Here is a 27,576-nt window from a genome sequence, read left to right on the forward strand (position 1 = left end):
TGCATTGTATCATATGGAAGGGGCTGCATTGTATTATGGGGGGCTGTATTGTATGATATGGAGGGGGCTGTATTGTATGATATGGAGGGGGCTGTATGATATGGAGGGGGCTGTATTGTATGATATGGGGAGGTTGTTTTGTGCAGGCTGTATTGTGTGATATGGGAGGTGTGCTGTATTATATGGGGGGGGGGGCTGTATTGTGTGATATGGGGGGCTGTGTATGCTGGACAGTGTCCCTGTCTACCCAAATGCTGACCTCTGACCTCGTCTGACTGATGGTGATCTGTGATTGGCTGTCTCCATGACCTTATTCACATGGATGGCGGTGAAGCTGCATTATTACCAACCACCAACCAGAAGGAGAAGCTGAGGTTGGTGGGGACTGTACACAGGTCACAGCAGAAATTACCCCCCATCAGTGTTCCTTTAAACTGCTTCCCACCTCCACTACATCAACCACTGTGCTCACACTTGCGTAATGCAGAGATCTTCTGGCTCTTGGCTGATGTAGTGAAGGTAGGTCATATGGGGGGGGCGGCAATTTTTATTTTGCCTAGGGCGGCAAAAATCCTTGCACCGGCCCTGTATGGAAGTGGTTAAAAAATGTTTGTGTGACTCTCTAATGATACTGGCTTCCTTATCCATATTGTTATGTATTAACAATACAGATTTATAATTAACCAATAGGGTGGATTAAACATGGTTACTTAAAAACCAGTAAGACAAGATAACTACGAGGAAATACATTTTTCAAATCATGGATTTGCAATGTGAGAGAAGCAGTAAAACATGTGTAGAACTGCAAAGCAGGAAACAGATCTTAAATATGATAAAACCAAACTCCATGGCCCCATACACATATGTAAATACAATTTGTAATTTGACCATAAAAAACATAGCTTTTCAATCATTAACAAATTGATTAGATCATTTACATCAAAGTTGATTGCTTACATGCATATCTGGAAAACAAAATGATAGACTTTACACATAATGGTCCAAAAAAGACTTGAGATAACACTCTCCGAATTATGATGTTCTTATGTCTGTTGCAGAAACACACAGACAGCCATTAATCTGGGGTGGAATTTATCAGGTAGCTTTTAAACCCTTGACTTATTGATTCTACTTCCCCACCACTGCAGCAGTGGGTTGCCTACACAATCAACCACCTTCACATGTCCAGTGCCAAATGCTATATAATAAAGCAGACCTTAAACCCCATTAAAATTACTTTTTGTACCCTGGATCCTCCCCCTTCCTCTTGCAGAATAGAAATTTTTTTTTTAGAAATATTTAGTACCATTTTTGTGTTGCAGCGCAGCACTTCCTGCCGAGTTGTCAAGGTTAAAATTATGTAAAGACCCCCAATCCCACACATTCCAGAAGAAAATGTTTTTTTTTTTTTGAGGGATTCCTGGCATGCACACACACAATGCCTTTAGCCAAGTATTTACATACAGGCAGGGATCTGCGGCATGTCTGCGCACACACGGGAGATTGCCACACATGTGCCACGGGCCTTTACAAGATCACAGATACCAGTGGCATGTGTATGCATTTAAATTGCTCATGCATCTGCAGAGCTAGTACAGGAGCTAACACTCTGGTGAAGACCCAAGGCGTCGTGGAAAGACCAAAAGGGAAGGTAATGCTAAATGCCCACAGCCAAACATAGTTTGTGTTGATGCATCGAGACTATGGGGTGGGGATGTGCAAGTAGGAATCCATAGAGGTTAAAAAGTCTTCCATCTGAAGAGAAGGGATGTCTGACCTAGCAGATTCCACATAGAGATGTCCCGAACTATTCGCCGGCGAACAGTTACCGGCGAACATCGCTTGTTCACGTTCTCCTCGGCGAGCGAACATATACGATGTTCGGTCCGCCCCCTATACATCATCATTGAGCAAACTTTGACCCTGTACCTCACAGTCAGCAGACACATTCCAGCCAATCAGCATACCCTCCCTCCCACCTCCTATAAAAAAGCAAGGACAGCATCCATCTTAGATTCATTCTGAAGCTGCAGAGTTAGTTAGAGCAGGGAGAGTGCTGCTGCTTCTGCTGCTGAATTAATAGGGAAATCATTAGCTAGGCCAGTGTTCTGTGTCCACTCCTGCTGTAAGGACAGCATCCTGACAGCACCTCAAAAAAGCCCCTTTTAGGGCTGGTATATCAGGCTGCTTTTATTTATTTTTTTCTATATATTTACAGACTGTACTGTGTGCACACCACTCATATCGGGTGGCACAGTACCTTGCAGATAAAAAAGTCATTTAATTTTTACCCTTTAATATAATTGCAGTTGCCTGCCAGTGTGTGTCAGGCCCACTGACTGAACTGTGCCCACTGCCAGTGCCCACCACTCATATAGGGTGGCACAGCACCTTGCAGATAAAAAAATCATTACATTTTTCCTCTGTAATATAATTGCAGTTGCCTGCCAATGAGTGCCAGGTCCACAGACTGTACTGTGCCCACTGCCCACCACTCATATAGGGTGGCACAGAACCTTGCAGATAAAACATTCATTTAATTTTTCCTCTGTAATATAATTGCAGTTGCCTGCCAGTGAATGTCAGGTCCACAGACTGTACTGTGCCCACTGCCCACCACTCATATAGGGTGGCACAGCACCTTGCAGATAAAAAAATAATTAAATTTTTCCTATAATAAAAAATAAAATTCATCCAGAAAAAACAGGAACTGACTTTTTCATTCGAATCCAGTAGCGCAGGGATGGTGATAACCTCTTACCAAATAAATAGAATGATAACATAAAAACATGAAATCACATCAATAGGAGTCCATAGGTATAAAGTGCATAGAGCAATGAAAGTGCAAACATGAAGGATCACAGGTGCAACTTATGGGGACCACCCTTGCTTGCCACCACCACACAGTGCCGGGAGAAGTATCTGAAATTCAGACTCACTATAAATTTACCAGGAAATCTTCCAGAGGAGTCTTTGCAGCACAAATCAGAGATCTGGAGGAAATGTGATTTTACTATATGCTGTTGTTGGCTAGTCCATGAGAGTGGTTAGGCATAGGCGTCTGGTGAGTCTGAATTTCAGATACTTCTCCCAGCACTGTGTGGTGGTGGCAAGCAAGGGTGGTCCCCATAAGTTGCACCTGTGATCCTTCATGTTTGAACTTTCATTGCCCTATGCACTTTATACCTATGGAATTTATGGACTCCTATTGATGTGATTTCATGCTTTTATGTATTTATAATTTTATGCTTATATTTATCACATCTAATTCATATATTTTGGTATATGTTATCATCCTATTTATTTGGTAAGAGGTTATCACCATCCCTGCGCTACTGAAATTCGAATGAAAAAGCCAGTTCCTGTTTTTTCTGGATGAATTTTATTTTTTATTATATTTACTCATTTAAGTAGCATCAATTTGTGTTATTTGTGTTATTCTGTCAGGTTTGTGTTACCTGTATTTCCTAAAGCGCTGTGGATTACAACATCGTATTAATTTAGTACAACTAGTGATATTTATATATTTAATTTTTCCTCTGTAATATAATTGCAGTTGCCTGCCAGTGAGTGTCAGGCCCACAGACTGTACTGTGCCCACCACTCATATAGGGTGGCACAGCACCTTGCAGATAAAAAAGTAATTTAATTTTTCCTCTGTAATATAATTGCAGTTGCCTGCCAGTGAGTGTCAGGTCCACAGACTGTACTGTGCCCACTGCAAATGGACTGCTTGCGGTGCGTTAAACGGGGAGTTTGGTCTGTCAGAGTTTGGTCTGTCACTGTGAAGCGGGCGTAACCCTTACACTACCTGATCGATACAACATCATACCTAATCGTATTCACACACTGGATGATTTAAAGCACGTTATTCCAAACAATTTAGGAATGTTAGGTGATTTATGCCCTTTATGGATTAAAACCCGACTCTGCGTCAACTACGTAATTTTCCATGGGAGTTTTGCCATGGATCCCCCTCCGGCATGCCACAGTCCAGGTGTTAGTCCCCTTAAAACAACTTTTCCATCACTATTGTGGCCAGAAAGAGTCCCTGTGGGTTTTTAAAATTCGCCTGCCTATTGAAGTCTATGGCGGTTCGCCCGTTCGCGAACATTTGCGGAAGTTCGCGTTCGCCGTTCGCGAACATAAAATTTCATGTTCGCGACATCTCTAATTCCACATGGAATGTAAATCTGAAGGAACTTGTTGGGAATCTTCAGATCCAGAAAGGATGAATACCTCCCTTTGCCTTAGGGACAATGATCCAGCTTGGGGAAATCTCTGAAGCCTCCTTTCCTCGAAAGGGGCCATGACTCTGAGAAAGGAGCACATGAAAATTAAGAGCAATTTAAAGATAAACCCATTTTGGGGGGGGGGGGGGGGTGGCGGCCAGTTTTAATAGTAAGACATGTGGTGGAGGCAAGGACTAAAATGTAATGTTCTGGACTTAAACGTCTGAAAGGCCCTGTGCCATTAAGAAGAAATACAGCCAAAGCTTTTTTGGCTGTACTTCTCCTATGGATAACAGGAAAGTAGTTTTTTGTTTCTTCAGAGGGCCGCTCAGGGGCGGACTGACCATTCGGGGATTAGGGCACTGCCCGAGGGCCCAGGGTCAGTAGGGGGCCCCATGAGAGGCTACACACAACAGAAAGAAGCCAGGAACTTCCATGCAGGCTATGCAGTGGTAGATATTTAAATGCCCACTCTATGTGGCTGAGCTGCAATTTGTAGGTGGGGCTTTGTGGGGCTTGAGTGTGGACACAGGGGGCCCCATGATCTCTGATTGCCCGGGGGCCCCATGAGTTGTCAGTCCACCCCTGCCCCCGCTGCTTTACAGTTGTTTCCGGGTTTACAGGAGCCGTCGGTAAACCTGGAAGAGATCAGTCTGATGGATGGGCAGGAGTGAGGGAAAGATGTCCCCCACTCAGCTTTATGCCCTTGGAGGACCGGAGTGACCTCCGAAGTCACTTCCGCTTCTTGGGCTTGAAGAAATGAATTAGTTTTTTTGTCAAAGTGTCAAAAAAAAAAAAAAAGTTTTTCTCTTTTGCTTTTAAAAGGTAAATGAGAGATCTGGGGTCTTTTTGACCCCCAGATCTCTCAATAAAGAGGACCTGTCATGCTTATTTCTATTACAAGGGATGATTACATTTCTTGTAATAGGAATAAAAGTGATCAAAAATATAACATAAAGTAAAAGGGACAGTGTAAAAATTAAGAGTAAAATAAATAAAAAAAATAAACAAAAAAATAAAAAAAGCGCCCCCATCCCTCCTTGCTTGTGCGCTGAAGCGCACACACACATACGCAAGTTGCACCCGCATATATAAATGGTGTTCAAGACACACGTGAGGTATCGCCTCGATCGTTCGAGTGAAAGCAATATTTCTAGCATTAGACCTCCTCTGTAGCTGTAAACAGATAACCTGTAAAAAAAAATTTTAAATGTCGCCTATGGAGATTTTTTAAGTGCTGTAGTTAGTCACCATTGCACGAGCGTACGCAATTTTATTTTTTCAATTTTTATATCTTTATTAAAAGGTACCATATATATTCACACTTCTCATTTTTCACAGAAATCTATTAATTTAGACATTCAAATCAAACAATATGCACAGAAAATATCCTCTCCCTTTCTTCTCAGATAAACATTATAGTATCATTTCTGTTTCCCAGTCCGGGGATAATGAATACCTTTCACCTTCACCCACATTTTCCATTTACCTCCTATAAACTCACAAAACAAACAAACAAATAAAACAAAACACACAGAAGAAGAAAAAAAAAAAGAAAAAAAAAACCCACCCCAATGGCACTGTGTCTATCCACTTAAAGCGGAGTTCCACCCAAAATTTATACTTACCTCCATCTTCTCGCTCCCGGTCACCTGAAAAACAAATGGATAATCGCAATTTTTTTTTTTTTTCACTTACCTTTTAGAGAAAATATACTCACCTTACTTCCTTCTTCCTCCCCTCGGCGGCCACGGCGATTCGTCACTTCCTGGCTTTTGCAATGATTCCTGGGAGCTGAACGTCATAGCTCCCAGGAATCATTGCGCCTGCACCGGCCCCGACGTCAGTTCCGGGGCGCGCGCGTCATCCCCTTCTAAACAGCTTCTGGGCATGCCCAGAAGCTGTGGAGGGATGACGCGCGCGACCCGGAAGTGACGTCGGGGCCGGTGCAGTGCATCGCGGGACCGAAGAAGGAGGAAGAGGACCGAAGAGGACGCGGAAGAGGATCGTGCTGGCTTCAAGCTGCCCACACCTGAGATGGCAGCGCTGGAGAAGACAATTTCAAGGTAAGTATATCTCCTGAAAGGTAAGTGCAACCCGGGACAGATCAGAGGCTAGCCATTGTGGAATGTGCTAGCCCTGACTGTCCCGGGGGTATTTTTGTAAAGAAATGTATAACCAGGGTGGAACTCCGCTTTAAAGCTCTTATCCCATAAGATTCCTTCCCTCTTCTGAGAGAATAAACATGTTCCATCTTTCCCAGGTTTGATTATATCGCTCTCTACACTGCCTTGCTGTTAGTATCAGATCCTCCATCTTATTTATTTCTTCTACCTTATTTATCCAGTCTTTTACTGTTGGTGTTGTTTCTTTTTTCCATCCCCTTAGGATACATGCTCTTGCTGCATTTAATAGGTGGATTACTATCGATCTCCTAGATTTCCCAGTTGAGGTTTCTGTTAACTGAAGGAGGAAAAAAGATGGGTCTGCTATAATCTCTACCTCTGTAAATCTCTGTATACTTTTTTTAACCTCTTCCCAGTAAAACGTTATTTTTGGGCACGTCCAGAATATATGCATTTTTGTCCCCTGTTCCTCCTTGCAACGCCAACAACGATCTGAGACTGTAGGATAGATCCTATGTATTTTATCAGGGGTATAATACCACCATGTCAGTACTTTATAATTTGTCTCTTGAATTTTAGTGCACATTGAAGAGTTGAAAGCTCGTTCTATTATCCGTTGGCGTTGTTCGGTGCACTTAAGTGCACTTCATTTCCTTCTCCCATTTATCAAAATCCAATATTTTAAATTGTTTCTGGGGTACTACCAACAGATTATAGGTTTTTGACAGGGCATGAGCTATCATACCCGAGTCTGAGTAGTATTTTTCGAAAGGGGTCAGTTGTCTTCCATATTCTGAAGGATTAGCTATAGATTGTAGAAAATGATGTAACTGCAAAGCGCTCCAAAATTGGATAAAACGAGGGTGACCAGCGCTATGGAGTTGTGTAAAAGGTGTGTATTAGTTATAAGGTGTAAGCTGCCAACAACCAAACCCCCAGGGGTTAAAAAGTGAAAATAAGTGCAAAAGGTTGAAACGGTGCTACCTTTTAAGTGATTAGGTGCCAAGTGGGTAGTATACCAAGGTAAATAAATAGTGTATCAAAATAAATGGTGATGCCCAAATTTATTAAAATAATTTAAAGTAAAGTGCACAAGTGACTTTGCGGTCTAAGGAATGACCAGTTCTTATCCTGACCTCAGAATAAGGTGCAATAATGAAGTGCAAAGTGCTAGTGCAATAAATCAACAAAGAAAAATGGAGAAACAGTGAATTTTATTCAAAATAACAGATATGCTATACAGTGTGATTAACCAGTGATAAATTGTGCTTTATAAATTATAAGATTATGGTGAAATAATCGAATCAATAAATGATGAGATTTCTTCTTAGAAAAGAGTGTTTATGCCAACAAACAAAATAAAGAAAAGTTCCAATAAGTGAACAAACCAAATGAAGGAAAAATTCCAAATAAGTGAAAAAATTGGGTTGCATCCACCAGTGTGACCACTATGTCGCACCCTATATACGACCTGCTTTTTGTGGCTTCCGTGAAATAGGGGAGATAGTTCCCAGGGGTTCCTCTGGTATGATAAGCGTTTGCAGGCTTTCTAATTCCTCAAACAAAGAGAAAGAGGAATCCCCATGGTGCCGTATACAATGCAATCGAGAATTGAGAAAGTAGTAACTCACAGGGTAGGCTGTCCACGATCAGTAATCTAGCCGGGAAGCTTCCGCGTTCCACGGCCCGGGCTCCAAGTACCAGAAGTGACAAAATGTGAGCCCAAAAACATCCCCCCTGTCCGTCAGTTTCTCTATCATGGACCACCTATTTTCCCTCAAAAAATGTGACACCTGTAACCTCACATCTTCTCTCATACGTCCAAAAGGGCGTTTCTCAAGACCCGCTGGAAACAGGGGATTCCCCAAAATAGGGAATAGGGGAGATCTATTCATTTGACCCAGGATCTGAGGACCAACCTGTGTAATTATTTTTAAGGTGTTACCAATAGTTGGGTGTGTCCTCAGATCCATTGGCAATGAGTCAAAACACCAGGCTGCTCTGTTTAGGGGTATCTCTGTTTGTGACTGTTCCAGCTGTACCCATAATTTACTTTCATCGGTGTCTACACCAGTCTAATTGTCTACAGAGATGGGAGGCTTGATAATATTTATATACATCTGGTAATGCCACGCCTCCAAATTTTTTCGGTAAGGTTAATAACTTGCGTGATAGTCTAGGTTTCTTTTTTACCCATACAAATCTAGTAAATGTATGGATTTGTCTAAAATATTTGACTGGAATCTTGATTGGAAATGTTTGGAACAAATACAAGAATTTCAGCAGTATGGTCATCTTTAGTAAGTTACATCTACCAAACCAGGAATATATTCCTATGTTCCATTTTTCCAATAGTGAATTTATCATATTTAAAAGGGGAGGAAATTTATTTTCATACACTTGTTTCATATCAGAAGATATAAAGGTGCCCAAATATTTTATTGCTTTCTTTGCCCATCTAAACTTGAAATTGTGTTTCAAGCTTAGCAAGGCAGAGGAGGAAATCCTAATTCCCATTGCTTCCAACTTATCAAAATTTATTTTCATATTAGATAATAGTTCATATTGTTCAAATTCTTTCAACAAATTCGGAAGTGATATCTCGGGTTTGGTAAGCGAGAAAAGCAAGTCATCCGCATATGCAGAGACTTTATATTGCCTATTATCGCTCTCCACGCCTGTGATATCTGGGTTCTGTCTAATCCTTCAAAGGAAAGGCTCTAGTGACAATATGAACAGGAGAGGGGACAGGGGGCATCCCTGTCTCGTCCCATTTTTAATAGGGAAGGGGTCCGACAGTACTCTGTTAACTTTAGCTTGGGCCCAAGGTGTAGTGTAAATAGCTTGAATCCATTGCATCATGCTCTTTCCTAATCCAATATGTTTAAGGGTGGAAAACATGAATTCCCAGTTTATGCGATCGAACGCTTTTTCTGCATCCGTTAATAAAAGTACGCAGGATTTCTGGGTATAGTTTACCCTATGCATTAGATTCAATATTTCCGTAGTATTATCTTTCGCCTCTCTCTGTGGGACAAATCCCACTTGATCCAAATGTATCAGAGTATTTATTTGTTGTGCCAGTCTATTCGCTATGATTTTTGTAAATAACTTCAGGTCCATATTCAACAATAAAATGGGTCTGAAGTTACCACACAGAATGAAGCCACTCCTCAGTAAAAGACACATGACGGCCCATCTGGAGTTTGTCAAAGGCACCTGAAGGACTCTCAGACCATGAGCAACAAAATTCTCTGGTCTGATAAAACAAAGATTGAACTCTGGCCTGAACGGTAAGGCTGGCCATACACTATACAATTTTCTTGTTCAACTTTCCTTTAGATTTACCAAAACCATGTAATATAGGGTCAAACCTAAACACTTTCAATTTGTATGCAATCAGGCAGGCCCTTGCACTACATAGTTAAAGGTAAATCTAAAGGAAATTGAATAAGAAAATTGTATATAGTGTATGGCCAGCCTAAGTGTCATGTCTGGAGAAACCAGGCGCTGCTCACCACCTGGCCAATACTATCCCTACGTTAAAGCATTGTGGTGGCAGCATCATGCTGTGGCGAGGTTTTCCAGTGACAGGAACTGGGAGACTAGTCAGGATTCAGGGAAAGATGAATGCAGCAATGTACAGCGCCATCCTTGATGAAAACCTGCTCCAGAGTGCTCAGGATCTCAGACTGGAGTGAAGGTTTATCTTCCAACAGGACGGCTCTAAGCACACAGCCAAGATAACAAAGGAGTGGCTACGAGACAACTCTGTGAATGTTTTTGAGTGACCCAGCCAGAGCCCAGACTCAAACCCGATTAAACATCTCTGGAGAGATCTGAAAATTACTGTGTACAACACTCCCCATCCAACCTAATGGAGCTTGAGAGATCCTGCGAAGAAGGATGAAAGAAACTGACCAAAAAGAGGTGTGCTAAGCATGAAGCATCATACTCAAAAATACTTGAGGCATTAATTGGTGCCAAATGTGCTTCAAAAAAGTATTGAGCAAAGGCTTTGAATACTTATGTACATGGGATTTTTTTTATTTTTAATACATTTGCAAAGATTTTAAACAATCTTCTTTCACATTGTTATTATGGGGTATTGTTTGTAGAACTTTAAGGAAAATAATGAATTTAATCCATTTTTGGAATGAGGCTGTAACATAACAAAATTCTGAAAAAGTGAAGTGCTGTGAATACTTTCTGGATACACTGTATTTACTCAGCGTAACATCATATTTCACATTATACAAAAAATTGGGCTTACTTTAGTGTTTTGTTTTATTCATTAAAGTGTATCCCCCCCCCCCCCCCCCAAAAAAAAAAGGCATTTGAAAGACCACTGCACAAATACAGTGTGACATAAAATATTGCAACATTCACCATTTTATTCTCTGCTAAAAAATAATATATCTATTATATATTGTTTGGGGGGTTCTAAGTAATTTTCAAGCAAAAAATACTAACTTAAACTTGTAAAAGTTCCAGAAAGGCCTGGTAAGCAAGTGGTTATGGTTATGAAGGTCAACAAGCATCCCCAACTTTGTCAAGTGAGAAAGGATTGGCTAAGGCAAAGAGGCAGGCACCTACACAAGGCTTACTGCGAATGGCTGAGCAGCACTCAGCCTGACTCGATTTTGTTCCGGGAATGGGTCAGGAAGTCTACCATACCGCTGCTGGAACACAGCACCATATACTGTATGTAGATGTTTCTTGGCACCAGGTAAAATGTAGGTGTATCCCTTTGCTTCAAAAAACTGGAAGTCTCTCCCTTTTTCTTTAGAGTATATGATTGTTTGGTGGCTCATGACCAAGGAGAGACTGCTCCATGCAGCTAGGAGGTTGAGGGTATGAACATGTAGCCTACAGCCACATAGAGTACTATAAAAGTTTTATTTTATTTTTTAAAATCCTGCATTTCTCCTATAAGTAGCTAGCAACTTGCCAGAAGAGTCTTAAAGCAAAAATTGGTAAAGCACGTAGATGTCATGCACATATACTACACACATCCTGCAAATTAGTTAGGTCACCTGCCAGGAAGTACAGCTCCTTCTGTACCTTGATTGTTCCAGATGCAAGTGCTGCAGATCTCAGATTCCAGCATTACAGTCATTTCTCTGCCTCCTCTGCTCCTTACCATACAAAAAACACATGGCCCCTGGTTTTCTTTTGTGAATGGCCTGGAGGAGAGGGGTGCAGGAACACAACAGTAGCACTGGGGTCTATGAGACCAGCAGCGCTTACATCTAAAGTGGCCAGGAAGTAGAGTGGGACGCCCCAGAATGTAAACTAAAAGAAATAAAGTGGTTACAAAGGCATTAGAATGTTTACCTTAATGCATTCTCCATTGGCTCCTGCTACTGTCAACCAAATCCTGTGAGGAGAGAGCAGGCGGAGAAGCTGTGTGTGTCTATGGACCCACAAAGCCCAGCTCAGCCTGCACGAGTACCCCCATAGCACACAGCTTGCTATTGGGGCACTCAGAAGAGAAGGGGCAGACATTGCCAGTTGGGAACCCCAAAAAAGGAGGTAAGGGACTATGTGTAATACCATTGCTTAAAGCAGACAAGAAGAACATGTTTATTATTTTAAGAAAAGAATACCTTTACAACCGCTTTAAGAAGGATCTCAGAACAATGCATGCTGCATCTAGAAAAGGCATATAAATGCTTGCAGAAGAGTGGATTACTAGTGCTGTATACAGTGCTGTATCTTGGCCTAGGCCAACAAGGCCCAGGGCAGCACTTTGCAGGGGGGCAGCATAAAAGCTGATGGGGCTGCACTGATATGTTGCACTGATGGGCACTAATAGACTGCACTGATGGCCACTGATGAGGCAGGACTGATAAGCTGCACTGATGGGCACTGATATGATGTACTAATAGGCTGCACTAATGGGCACTAAGAAGCTGCACTGGTGGCCACTGATGGGGCTGTACTGATGGCCACTGATGAGGCCGCACTGATATGCTGGACTGATGAGGCTGCACTGATGAGCACCAATAAGGCTGCACTGATGAAGCTGAACTTATGGGAACTGATGGGCACTGATAGACTGTGGTTGTGGTCTGTGGTTTACGGATGACAGGGCGGGTCATAAACAGGAAAGGGTGTGGCCTTTACAGGAAGGGGTGGGTCATATATAAATTAGGGGTGCCTAAGTTTAGTCAGCCTAGGGCAGCACAAAACCTAAATACACCACTGGCTGTATAGGGTAAACTGTCAACCCAGCTCCTGGCAAGCATCACATACTTATTTTTTTACACTCTTTGCTCCTGGTGGCCCAGTGTGATCAAAAAGACAAAGCTTACCACAGTAAGATTACTTACACGCACATATGCTTTACATTTTCAGCATTAAAGTGTTACTAAACCAAGCAACTGCATTCACTATATCTGATCTTTCACAGTACACAGAACATGGAAATGCAATAGTTTTAGTAAATATAAACTTCTAAAAACCTTTTCTCATCAGCCGTAAATAGCAGTCTTATGACTTCTATCAGTCTTTGGTTAAAGTTTGAAGGATTCGTTTTCATTCTCCTCTAACTGTCCTAACCCTAAGGCTGCAGGACCCCTGACTCTGTCTGGACAGTGCCGATTGGTCCTGAGCTGATCACATGCACTCTCCCAAGAGAAAAAAAAAAAAAAAACTCTAGCAACACACCCCAAACCAAGCATGTGCAGCTATCCCCAAGGCTCTATTTTATCAGGAAATGGTGTGGGGACTGTGGAAGGAGGGGAGGATCAGAGAAGACAGATCAAACAGCTTTTTTACACAATGCAGGGGGTTTAACCCTTTCGGTTCCAGTAAGTATAACAAGCATGCTTTACTGCATGTTCAGCCTGATTTTACAGTTGTGGGTTTAGTAACACTTTAAATCACTGCAGTAGCAGTAGGCAACATCCCTTATATACAGTAAGGCACTGTTCTGTAACATCTACTAGCCCCCACTCATTGGATGCTTATGCATTCCAGCACAAAACTTTTCATGTCTGTACTCAAATTACTTCCGGGTGCTTCTTAGTGCCCAAGTAACCCAGGGTTGATGTGGTTGGCCACTGAGCACCCTGTTCCAGAATTCCAGTTGTCACCTTGCAAAACAATATGACAACATCTTTAAAAAGCATATGTAATAAGCAGCATGTTTAAGGGAATCTGCCACAAACTAAATGAATGGTCTCTGATAGAGGATTACCATTGTTGGCCTTATGGGCGGCATTCTAATTCTGCAGCCACTGCCGCAGCTGGAGGGCTCCTTGATCCACCTTGTTTGTTAGATGGAGGAAATGGGATTTTTTGACTTACCGTAAAATCCATTTCTCTGATATTCATTGACGAACACAGCTTCTCATCTTCATGACTTCATGAGGGGCGGGGGCTTTGTCCGTCAATGAACATCAGAGAAATGGATTTTACGGTAAATCGAAAATCCCATTTTCTCTTTCGTTCATTGGCGGACAAAGCCCCCGCCCCTCATGAAGTCACGAAGATGAGGAGCTGTGTTCGTCAATGAATATCAGAGAAATGAATTTTACGGTAAATCGAAAATCCCATTTTTTCTTTCGTTCATTGACGGACACAGTTCCTCATCTTCATGACTATATGGGACGTCCCAAAGCAGTGTCAAACATGAGGGGTGGGAACAGTAAGAAAAGACCTTCCCCAAGGCTAAACATAGCCAACCAGGTAACATGGAGCTCAACTATTAACAACTGGAGCTCACCTAAAAAAAAATATAAAAACACCCTCAAAGAGGACAAGTCCTTTATAAAGCTTTGTAAATGTGTGCACAGACAACCAGGTGGCCGCCTTGCAAACCTGCATCACTAATGCCTGATGACAGAAGGCCCAGGAGGCACCAAGCACACGAGTAGAGTGTGCCATAACAGGGAAAAGAGGAACCTGACCCTTTATGGAACAAGCCTGAACCACTGTTTGATCCATCTGGAAATAGTCGCAGCAAAAGCAGCCAGCCCTTTGCAAGGTCCATCCGTGAGGGCAAATAGTGAGTCTGACTTTCTAAAAGACTCTGTAGCTGCCAGGTACACCCTTATTGCCCGAACCACATCCAGGGAATGCAAAGCAATTTCCTTAGGATGCTTAGGCCTGGGACACAGGGAAGGCAACACGAGGTCTTCAATCAAATTAAAACTAGAGACGACCTTCGGAAGGAATGACTGACATGGACGAAGAACCACCTTATCCTTGTGAACCACCAGGTAAGGTGAACGACAAGAACGCGCCGCCAGCTCCGACACCCTGCACTCAGAAGTGATAGCCACCAAAAAGGCCACCTTCTGGGATAACGTAAGCAGGGAAACCTCTGGAATATTTTCAAAGAGAGGCTTCTGGAGAACTGACAACACCAAATTGAGGTCCCACGGCAACAAGGGAGACCGCACTGGAGAAACCAAGCGTCTCACTTCCTGGATAAAAGATATGCACTAAGGAATGTGTGGCCAACGGATGTTGAAAAAAACGCCAAGACCGAGACCTGGCCCGTGATGGTACTCAAGGCCAGGCACTGATCAACCTTTCATTGGAGGAAAGCAAAGATCAGAGTCACCAAAAAGGAGCGAGGGTGAACCCTGAGGGATTCACACCAAGCAACGTATGACTTTCAAGTACAATGGTAAATCTTCCTAGAAGTAGATTTTCTAGCTTTTAACAGCGTAGGAATCACCGATTCAGACAACCCTCTATCCTTCATCACCTTTATTTTCAACAGCCAAGCCATCAAAGCCAGCAACTGTAAAGCAGGATGGAAGATTGGCCCTTGGGACAGCAGATCTTCCCGGAGAGGAAGTCTCCAAGGAGGATCAGCGACCAGCCATACCAGATCAGCGTACCTAGACCAGCGAGGCCAGGCTGGAGCCACTAGGCTGACCGGAATCTCTTCTGCCTCGATGCTGTGCAGGAGTCCCAGCAGACGCTTGAAAGGAGGAATGGCGTAAATCATAAGATGCTGACTCCAAGGAGCCACTAATGCATCTGTGGCGTCGGCTAGAGGATCCTGAGACCGTGCCACAAACCTCTGCACTTTCCTGTTGAGGCGAGAGGCCAACAGGTCCACCCCGGGAGTCCCCCACCGGAGACACAACTGATGAAACACCTCCAGATGAAGTGACCATTCCCCCTGGCCCAAGGCCTGTCGACTGAGGTAATCCGCCTGCCAATTTTCCACCCCTGGAATGTGTACAGCAGAGAGGGTAGGACTCTACTGTATACTGTACACTGCTTAACATAGACCACGGCCAATGCATTGTCTGACTGAATCCGTACCGGACACCCCTGGAGACTAATTGTCCAATGATCCAGATAAATTCTGATCGCTCAGAGCTCCAGTACATTGATCTTCCAGAGTCCTGTTGTGCGTTTTGGTATAAAATTTGACTATTTTTAATTTATTACTAAAAGGCGGTGTCTGAACTATCAATAAAATTATGACGCAGTGCCTCCAGCCGATTACGGCAAATAATTTAATAACTAAGAAAAACCCAATCAATTTTGTTCAGACCTCCAATAATATACCACAATAATTTTCCCGAGTTCTTTTTTTATCAGTTAATTTCTTTTTAAAAGCATATACCAATCTTAGTGAAACAGTCTACAATAGGGAATATATATATAAGAATATTTATTCGCAAGACATATTTTCACCATAAATGATCATACTTGAGTGACACAAAGAGATAACCTTACATAAGATACAAACTTAAAACGATAAATGCAATGTGATATTTAGCTAAACGATGAAAGTGAAATAAAGCAAGATTATGTTTTTCCCAGGTGTAGTATGAACCATAAATTAATATTCTATATAATCAGACCACAATAGTCTGCGAATCACATGGCCGAAAGTCATTCCACTGCAGATGAAATGAGAATAAGCCATGCAAAACGGAAGACGTAAAATCGCAAATAATGCGCTTAATCTGATATTAAAAATGTTATAAAAACAAAAATCATCTCTTTAGAGAAAAATCTACATATGGTTTATACGGCTGGGATTGTACTTTCATTACCCTTTAAATAGGAAATGTAAAACATTTAAGGAAGTACATAAACAATATTGAATAATAATCAAGTAACAGCAAGGCATAATTACTATATTTAAAATGGCCGCTAATTTAGAATGGTAGTTACCAGGTTCCTTAAGAAGGCTGCATTTCCAAGATGGTGGCCAATTAGGGAGGAGTTTCGCTTGGCGTCCCTCAAAGGTTCAGATACATGGTGGACCAAGATGGCGTCTGTGTAGATGAGTCTATGCATGGCTGTTAGTAGTGTGTATGTTGTAAGTGTGATGTGTCTTGTGTGTGTCCGTTGTGTTGTGTTGTGTTCTGTTGTCTTCTATTACATCTCTGATTCCTTTTTATTTTGTGTTGAACAAAAGGGCAGTAAAAATTATCATAAGCCAAACCCAGTGGGAGGAACATTATTCCTATTGGTTGGAACATCTTATTCATTAACTGGTGATGTCATAGGGTGACACCTCTTGGTTAACCAGTATATTAAAATTAATTAAAGATTTCTCCATTTAAGACTATTATAAAAAACATAAATGTAATCATGCTCTCATCTATGACGTCCATTTAATCCACCAGGTATCTGAATAAAGATTAATCTGGATACCACCATTCTCATATTTAATATCTCTTATGTAATATATATATATATTGGATTTTACTCTTTAACCCAAGACTTCAATTAGTAGCAGTAAGAATTATATCGGAAAATATACGGTTATATATATATTGATACACAACAGCTTGTATATGTAACTTGTCCTATACATGGTTACTTCTGATCATAATATATTATCCATTTAGGCATTATTATGTTAACAACAGTACATTCATGATATGGGGACTGGATTATAAAATATGGGCGAAATGTCTGACCCTTTGACACTACTATATGATAGAATATAATGTACTTCTCAGTAGGAGGTTGTCATAACATCATAGTTCCATAACACCTTTTGTATATGATGGGGCAAAGATATCAATTTATGATTTTCTGAAATTCATTTTGAGATTTGCAGTTCTCATCAATCTAAGTGACAATGTTTATGTGACTCCGTGTAGATTTCAACAACTTTATCCCCCTGTTTGTGTTTAGGTAAATAAATGACAGATTCTAGTCTTTGTCCGTTTCCGTTTGTTTGTCTCCTCATGATATAGACAATAGCTTATCCTGCTTGTGGATGGGTGAACACAGGTGTTATCCTGAAATTGAGTTTCGCCCATTGTGTGAGTCATGGCCTGAACATAAAGTTTTACGACCTCTCTGGTTTTTCGTGTTTCAAGACCAGGGGAAGGATGTCTTATGTAAACCTTTTCCCCCAAAGGCCGATCCACCTGTGATAAGCGATTTATTTATCTGTCTTTCTGAGTATTGTATTTAAAAGTTTGTCAAACACAGTTTCCTTTCGGGGGGCAGATAACACAGCTTTTTATCTCAAAGTACATGCAAACAAAACCATCTCAACAATGGACGCAATGTGTGTTTCAAACTGAAAGAGTTTTGACTCAATATGTAGCAAGGTCAATGGAGGCCTCAAAGTTCACAATTCTTGACCTGTAATAATAAAAATGTATTTCTATTTCGCACTGAAAGTTTAACAAATCCCCCCTCCTTGGAAAAAGTGTGAAAAAAAATGCCGTAGCCATTTGAAACATTTTTCCAAGGCAGACTCTTGAAGAAATAGGGCTTAAATCGGACTTTGACAGCTTTGTAGATAGGTATGGAATAGTTGAATGGGGTGTAGACACCTGCAAGTAGGTGTAGTGACTTCAGTAAACAAGCATGGTGACTCCGAGTGAGGTGTGGATCCAAGGGTGATCATCTGTTGGTCAGTGGAATGTGGATTTCTCCGGGCACTTTTGCCTTTGGCTGTCTTGACAGGTTCGTCTTGGTAGACCGGCCATCAGGGATATCCCGGGGTCCTTCACACTGTCACCCCCCTCGGGTGTCTCAGATACATCAGACTCTCGGTTTCCTGCTTACTTCCTGGGTCTCTTAGTCCTATAAAGGGAAATGGATTCCATGAGAAAATGATACATACAGTTTTCAGCCATAACTTTTAGTTGGGATTTCAATGTAAAGTTAGTATCCTGAGCTTCCTCAGAGTCCTCCTTTTATTCCATCGTGTGATCAGCCTTTTATCTGACCACCATGGACGGTGAGACTATATATGCAACCTTTCCCAGGGGAGACTGACTTCTGGGGCTCATTAACATGGGGACGTATTCATCACCATGGATACCACACATTGAACAATTGAACAGTGATATACTATTTTGTTAGAATTTACCTTCTACTTGGGAGGAAAAAAAAAAAATATAATATCCCCCCTTTGGGGCATCAATGCAATTCATGGTAGGCAACAAAACTACCTGACATTGAGGATTCTTCTTGGTTACCGTAATACCACCTTTAACCTCTTGACTTCATTACGTCATTAGGGTTTGATCCTCCTTGTATCACCGCCATTGGCGATTTTTCGAAATGTGCCCGCTTTGAGCGACCTGTTTGAGTCAGAGGGATGAAGTGACCACTGAAAAATAGGAGAGTAGTTATTATCTAACAACCAAGATCCCCCTGGCAGGGATTTTCAGGATCCTCAATACTGTGACCTGGGGATAAAATGGTGTTAGAACCTCTGTCTCCTATGCATCCATTCAGTGTGTCCCTCTGATCCCTTGCTATTTGGGCATTTAAGGATTTTGTGGCCTTTGGCTGGCCACAAGATTTGTTCCTAAAGAGGAATTATTTTAGTTCGGGCTACAGTGCCCTGAGTGAACCAAGTGATCATCCGATCCACCTTGGCATCTACTCTGCTGAAAAACCTTTTCAGAAATAGAATTATTGGCTTTTTTTTTTTTTTTATATATTTGGCTCCGCCTCCGGCGGTGCCTATGTCTCTCGGGTACAGACAGATGGGACAGATCCCCATCAGAACCATTTGCTCGGTTCTGGCGGGGTCTGGGCCTTAATGTCTCCATCTTCCCGATGATTTTGGGGAGCCCTAAGATGGGGCAAATCCCTATTTATTTGTGGGGTCCCCCCTTTTGTTGAGGATATTTGGCATAGCGAGGATTTCCATCCTCAAGGGTGAATTGGGCTCTTTGGGGATACTCTCTGGAGATTCTTTTAAACCTTGGGCCCTGTCCCCTTGGAAAGAAATCCTAAAATGGCCTCTGTTCCCCCCTCCTTATTGGTGGGGTGTCCGGTGTCCTCCTTGAGGTATCCAGTATAAAATCTTGCACCTTTTTATTTATTTATTTATTATTATTTTTTTTTTTTTTTTTTAGTGTTAAGGTTGAGGAGAAAGGTGTGTTTCTGCCACAATTTTGGTGACAGGCTCACGCCTTTCTTTGTTCACTGGTCTGTTGGATGGAGTGCAAATTGTCGCTCTCTTTTGCCAACCATTCCAGTGAACACCCCAACTTGTAGTCCCTGGCCAAACTTATTTTTATGTACCTGGCCGATGCCTCAAAGCACAGGGTTTTAAATTCTGGATGGTTGTACTCAGGCTCCTCCATTGAAGGGTGTTAGGCACTTTTGAGTACAGTACAGCAAAAATTCAGTGGGCTTTGGTGCTGTGTACATTTTAAATTATATATAGCAGCTCTAGCAGAGTTAAGGATTTTCTTTTTTTTTTATGTGTGGGCCGACTTTTAAATTACATCCTTGAGGCACAACACAGATAGGCTGTTTTCGTAGGCCTAAAGATGATTAGTAATGTCTAAGGACCCTTTCTTAATAAAAATCGGGACAGTACTCTTTTTAAAACAAACTTTTTAAATTCTGGAGGTGTATGGTATCTCTTTAGGGGTGCTAGTCTTTTTGCGGTGACCCGATATGACTCATACCTAGTTATGTATGGCTGCCCAATTTCTGCCCTCCTATCTTAGGAATATGGCTGGGGTAGGACGTGGACTCTTTGCCTAACTCTCCCCCCCTTGTCTGGGTCTTAACCATCAGACTGGGAGTCATATCTGGGTCTAATTAATTACTTCATTTTATTTATAATGCAGGACTGATAAGCAGTACCCTTTTGTATGGACACCATAACCTTTTTGAATTTTCCTATTTATTTTTTGATGAATTCCTGTCCTTACTGGAACTGTTACATTTTTATTTTTATTTATTTATTTTTAAATTTTCCACTGCTGGTTACTCGGCAACTTAATTTTCAACTGCTGGTTACTCGGCAACTTCCACTAATGAAAAAAAAAACATTTCCTTGCTCAAAACTTCCTACTTCTTGCATTAATCGTTTACATTGTTCTTTCAAATGGTTGCTTATATTACAGCTTTCTGAACAAAACTTCTGCCACAGTTCTACTTTTTCCTGCAGTTTCACGCTACATTTTCTTAACCTATGTGTCCCAATAGAGGTCACTTTCACCTGCTCAAGGAGGTTCCTTATCTCACTTCTTATTATTTGGAGTGGAGATTAGAACTTTACTAAATTCCTTTTTGCTGAGCCTTATGGTGCAGTTCCTCACAGAGATACAGTAAGATTGGCCATGATTCTAAAAGTATGTGATCACGCTTCCTGAAGTCTTTGGGGTTAGAGAAGCTTTCGGTGAGTTCATACATCAGGTTTTCCCCTACCCACGTCTGGTGCCCATTTTTGGCCCGACTTTTTCTGAGGATTTTGGTATGACTCCAACTAGCCTATACATATACCACCATTTTAGACTCAGAGAGGTGTCTCTACATATTCTAGATCTGTGCCGAATCTACTGGGGCTGTGGGATTGACATCTAGCCAGAGTTGGCAGCGTGAACCTTACCTTATGTAGACATTTTAGGGCATTACTATCAATATTCACAATTAAATAATTTAAAAAAAAATTATTAAAAAAAAATTCTATTTTTTTTTTTTTTTTTTGCAAAGTTATTAATTATGTCACCATGATCAAAATTATGATTGGCATATGTAAGAAATTAATGATATCTCAGCAGTGCAACTCCATTTAATATGTTGTGCGTTTTGGTATAAAATTTGACTATTTTTAATTTATTACTAAAAGGCGGTGTCTGAACTATCAATAAAATTATGACGCAGTGCCTCCAGCCGATTACGGCAAATAATTTAATAACTAAGAAAAACCCAATCAATTTTGTTCAGACCTCCAATAATATACCACAATAATTTTCCCGAGTTCTTTTTTTATCAGTTAATTTCTTTTTAAAAGCATATACCAATCTTAGTGAAACAGTCTACAATAGGGAATATATATATAAGAATATTTATTCGCAAGACATATTTTCACCATAAATGATCATACTTGAGTGACACAAAGAGATAACCTTACATAAGATACAAACTTAAAACGATAAATGCAATGTGATATTTAGCTAAACGATGAAAGTGAAATAAAGCAAGATTATGTTTTTCCCAGGTGTAGTATGAACCATAAATTAATATTCTATATAATCAGACCACAATAGTCTGCGAATCACATGGCCGAAAGTCATTCCACTGCAGATGAAATGAGAATAAGCCATGCAAAACGGAAGACGTAAAATCGCAAATAATGCGCTTAATCTGATATTAAAAATGTTATAAAAACAAAAATCATCTCTTTAGAGAAAAATCTACATATGGTTTATACGGCTGGGATTGTACTTTCATTACCCTTTAAATAGGAAATGTAAAACATTTAAGGAAGTACATAAACAATATTGAATAATAATCAAGTAACAGCAAGGCATAATTACTATATTTAAAATGGCCGCTAATTTAGAATGGTAGTTACCAGGTTCCTTAAGAAGGCTGCATTTCCAAGATGGTGGCCAATTAGGGAGGAGTTTCGCTTGGCGTCCCTCAAAGGTTCAGATACATGGTGGACCAAGATGGCGTCTGTGTAGATGAGTCTATGCATGGCTGTTAGTAGTGTGTATGTTGTAAGTGTGATGTGTCTTGTGTGTGTCCGTTGTGTTGTGTTGTGTTCTGTTGTCTTCTATTACATCTCTGATTCCTTTTTATTTTGTGTTGAACAAAAGGGCAGTAAAAATTATCATAAGCCAAACCCAGTGGGAGGAACATTATTCCTATTGGTTGGAACATCTTATTCATTAACTGGTGATGTCATAGGGTGACACCTCTTGGTTAACCAGTATATTAAAATTAATTAAAGATTTCTCCATTTAAGACTATTATAAAAAACATAAATGTAATCATGCTCTCATCTATGACGTCCATTTAATCCACCAGGTATCTGAATAAAGATTAATCTGGATACCACCATTCTCATATTTAATATCTCTTATGTAATATATATATATATTGGATTTTACTCTTTAACCCAAGACTTCAATTAGTAGCAGTAAGAATTATATCGGAAAATATACGGTTATATATATATTGATACACAACAGCTTGTATATGTAACTTGTCCTATACATGGTTACTTCTGATCATAATATATTATCCATTTAGGCATTATTATGTTAACAACAGTACATTCATGATATGGGGACTGGATTATAAAATATGGGCGAAATGTCTGACCCTTTGACACTACTATATGATAGAATATAATGTACTTCTCAGTAGGAGGTTGTCATAACATCATAGTTCCATAACACCTTTTGTATATGATGGGGCAAAGATATCAATTTATGATTTTCTGAAATTCATTTTGAGATTTGCAGTTCTCATCAATCTAAGTGACAATGTTTATGTGACTCCGTGTAGATTTCAACAACTTTATCCCCCTGTTTGTGTTTAGGTAAATAAATGACAGATTCTAGTCTTTGTCCGTTTCCGTTTGTTTGTCTCCTCATGATATAGACAATAGCTTATCCTGCTTGTGGATGGGTGAACACAGGTGTTATCCTGAAATTGAGTTTCGCCCATTGTGTGAGTCATGGCCTGAACATAAAGTTTTACGACCTCTCTGGTTTTTCGTGTTTCAAGACCAGGGGAAGGATGTCTTATGTAAACCTTTTCCCCCAAAGGCCGATCCACCTGTGATAAGCGATTTATTTATCTGTCTTTCTGAGTATTGTATTTAAAAGTTTGTCAAACACAGTTTCCTTTCGGGGGGCAGATAACACAGCTTTTTATCTCAAAGTACATGCAAACAAAACCATCTCAACAATGGACGCAATGTGTGTTTCAAACTGAAAGAGTTTTGACTCAATATGTAGCAAGGTCAATGGAGGCCTCAAAGTTCACAATTCTTGACCTGTAATAATAAAAATGTATTTCTATTTCGCACTGAAAGTTTAACAGTCCAAACCCCCTAAACACACTCTGTTGAGAGGACGCCTCCCCACCTGGACAGGCTGGCGTCCATGATGACGACCATCCAGTACAGGGGAAGAAAGGATTTTCCCTGACGAAGTGCCGGAGAACGAAGTCACCAAACCAGGGACCCTCCCCTCATACTCAGGCTCAACAGGATCATATTGTCTAGAGACTGAGGATCCTTGTGTCATGGTCTTACCTTCTTGCTGTTCTCCTTCGTTTGACATGTGCTGGCGGCCATCTTGGTTTCTGGGTTTCTTGTAGCCTCCCACCCTGGGGCTCCTCCTTCCCACTGGGAGGAGCTGGATGCCTAGCTCATATATATAGGAGGTCTGTGGCTTCAGTTCCCTGCTTGGTCCTCCTGTGTTCACATGCTACTAAGACTGCTGCTACTTCTGGTTCCTGTTCCTGGCTTCGTCTGACTACCCTGTTGGTTCCTGATCCTGGCTTCGTCTGACTACCCTGTTGGTTCCTGATCCTGGCTTCGTCTGACTACCCTGCTGGTTCCTGACCCCTGGCTTCGCAAAGACTCTGCATCGGTTTCGCCATCCGTTTGGACTTTTGCTTTATAGCTTGTTTTTCAATAAAGCTGTCTTATTTTCACTTATCTGTTGTTGTACGTCTGGTTCATGGTTCCGTGACATTAGGACCAAGCCATGAATTCTGACGGTACAGGGCCATCCTCGCTACCCACGCTGGTTGCCAGACTTGATCAGCAGGATCACCTGTTGGGTCGGTTCGCCGTGGCGTTGCAAACCCTGCTTGAACGCACGGTACCACAGGCCACGAATTCTGACGGTACAGGGCCATCCTCACTACCCACGCTGGTTGCCAGACTTGATCAGCAGGATCACCTGTTGGGTCAGTTCGCCGTGGCGTTGCAAACCCTGCTTGAACGCACGGTTCATTTCGCTCCCGTTGCCGATGGGTCGGTTGTCGCTCCTGGGTCCGCTCCTACTGCCGCTCCGGTTGTTGCGCCAGAGTCTACCCCGACACCTGTTGTTGCGCCCGCGGTGTTTCGGGGTATGTCCGGTTCTGCCCCCCTTCCACAGCGCTTTGGGGGAGAGCCAACTCAGTGCCGAGGTTTCCTTAACCAGGTGGGCATTTATTTCGAGTTGCTGCCACATGCCTTTCCTACTGAGAGATCAAAGGTGGGCTTCTTAATCTCGCTGCTCTCGGACAAGGCCTTGGCCTGGGCCAGCCCTTTATGGGAGAACAACAATCCGGTGGTTGCCGAGTTTTCCGGTTTTGTTGCTTCTCTTCGGAAGGTATTCGATGTGCCGGCTCGTGCTGCCTCTGCTGCGAAGCTCCTTATGTCCATCAGACAGGGTTCACGATCCGTAGCTAAATACGCCATTGAGTTTCGTACCCTGGCAGCAGAGGTGGGCTGGAATAATGAGGCTCTGGTCGCTGCTTTCTCTCATGGTCTCTCGGATGCCTTGAAGGATGAGGTTGCAGCTAAGGACCTACCTGTGGAGCTCGAGTCTCTTATTTCTTTCCTGATTTTGATTGACACCCGACTCAGGGAGAGACCTTCCTTTAAGGAGATTCTGCGGAGACCTCCTAACAGATTGGCGCCTACCTTTGTTGTCCCACCCGTGCCTCCCTCTCCTCCCACGCCTCCTGGGGATGACTTGTCTGGGGGTGAACCCATGCAGCTGGGGTTTGCTCGCCTGTCCGAGGGGGAGAGGGTACTCCGGAGACGCGAGGGCCGATGCATGTACTGTGGTCTCGGTGGGCATTTTCGGTTGGCATGTCCGAACCGTCCAGGGAAACGCTCGCACCTGAGATCCTGTCGGGGGCAGATCTTGGGTGGAGTCTCCTCGTCCCCGGTTTCCCGTGTTGACAAACCACTGATCACTGTTGTCCTTTCCTGGGTCGGGGGCTCGGTGACGACCCAGGCGTTGGTGGACTCTGGTGCTGGTGGTTTGTTCATTGATAGTGTGTTCGCTGCCGCCAATTCCATTCCTCTGCAGGCTCGAGGTTCTCCTCTGGCTCTTGAGGCGATAGACGGCAGACCCCTTCTGCCGCCACACGTGACTCATGAGACCCTTCCAGTGGGGTTAGCCATTGGTGCCGTTCACAGAGAGTCGGTCTGCTTCCAGGTTATTTCGTCTCCACACTACTCGGTGGTCTTGGGGTACCCCTGGCTCCAGAAGCATAATCCGATTTTCGATTGGAGATCGGCCGAGATCCTCTCGTGGTCACCGCAGTGTGGGACTAGTTGCATCCATGGGCCTGTCAAGTTGCTGTGTACTTCCTCGGACTCTCTGTTGCCCCCTGAATACGAGGAGTACCGGGATGTATTCGATAAGGTGCGCGCGGTTGCCCTACCTCCGCACCGCCCATACGATTGTGCCATCGAGTTACAATCTGGTGCCGTTCCTCCTCGTGGCAAAGTCTATCCACTGTCGGTAGCGGAGAATGAGGCCATGGAGGAGTACGTGAGGGAGGCGCTTTCACGTGGACACATTCGCAAATCCTCGTCCCCGGCAGGGGCTGGATTTTTCTTTGTGAAAAAGAAGGGCGGTGAGTTGAGGCCTTGCATCGATTACAGGGGTCTCAATCGCATCACGATCAAGAACGCTTACCCGATACCCTTGATTTCCGAGCTGTTCGATCGCCTTAAAGGGGCCACGGTCTTTACCAAACTCGACCTGAGGGCGGCATATAACCTCGTAAGGATCAAGGCGGGCGATGAGTGGAAGACCGCGTTTAACACCAGGACCGGTCATTATGAATCCTTGGTTATGCCCTTTGGGCTGTGCAATGCGCCCGCAGTCTTTCAGGAATTCATCAACGATGTTTTCCGTGACCTGTTGCAGCAGTGTGTGGTGGTCTACCTGGATGACATCTTGGTATATTCTGAGTCCATGGAGACCCACATTCTGGATGTCAAACGAGTGTTGCAACGGTTACGAGAGAACAAGCTGTTCGGTAAGCTTGAGAAATGCGAATTTCACCGATCCCAGGTAACCTTCTTAGGTTACATCATTTCCGCTGAGGGGTTCTCCATGGATCCTGAGAAGGTTTCGGCTGTCTTACAGTGGCCCCAGCCCAGTGGTCTTCGCTCCCTGCAGCGCTTTTTGGGCTTCGCCAATTATTATCGGAAGTTCATCAGGGACTTTTCCATGCTAGCCAAGCCTCTCACGGATCTGACCAGGAAGGGCAGTAATTCCCAGGTCTGGCCGCCCGAGGCCATCCGAGCTTTTGAGGCTCTAAAGTCCGCCTTTGTGTCGGCTCCGATTCTGTCGCATCCCAACCCTGGGTTGCCCTTTGTCCTCGAGGTGGACGCGTCTGAGACGGGAGTAGGCGCCCTTCTGTCTCAGCGTAGAACACCAGAGGGTCCTCTGCTTCCTTGTGGGTTTTACTCCCGGAAACTGTCTTCCGCGGAGTGCAACTACCAGATTGGTGACAGGGAGTTATTGGCCATCGTGCAGGCTCTTAAAGAATGGAGGCACTTGCTCGAGGGTTCGGTGGTTCCGGTCCTCATCCTGACGGACCACAAGAATCTGACCTACCTCTCTGAGGCCAAGAGATTGACACCACGTCAGGCCAGATGGGCTCTGTTCTTGTCACGTTTTAATTACGTGGTCTCCTACCTACCCGGTTCCAAGAACATCAGGGCCGATGCCTTATCACGGCAGTACTCCGACCTGTCCAGGGAGGAGTCGATTCCGACTTCGGTCATACCTCCAAATCAGATCCTGGCTGCCATTCGCACCAGCCTGACCTCTCCCCTGGGTGAGCAGATTTTGGCGGCTCAATCTGGTGCTCCCTCTGGGAGACCCAACGGCAGATGTTTTGTGCCTGAGGAGTTGCGCACTCGGTTGTTGCGAACCTACCATAACTCCAAGACCGCGGGGCATCCTGGAAAGAATCAGCTGTCCTGGGCTGTTTCACGTCTGTTCTGGTGGCCTTCCCTACGTTCCGACATC

The sequence above is a fragment of the Pelophylax lessonae genome, assembly GCF_965119305.1.
Source record: "Pelophylax lessonae genome assembly, chromosome: 3".
NCBI classification, from domain to species: domain Eukaryota; kingdom Metazoa; phylum Chordata; class Amphibia; order Anura; family Ranidae; genus Pelophylax; species Pelophylax lessonae.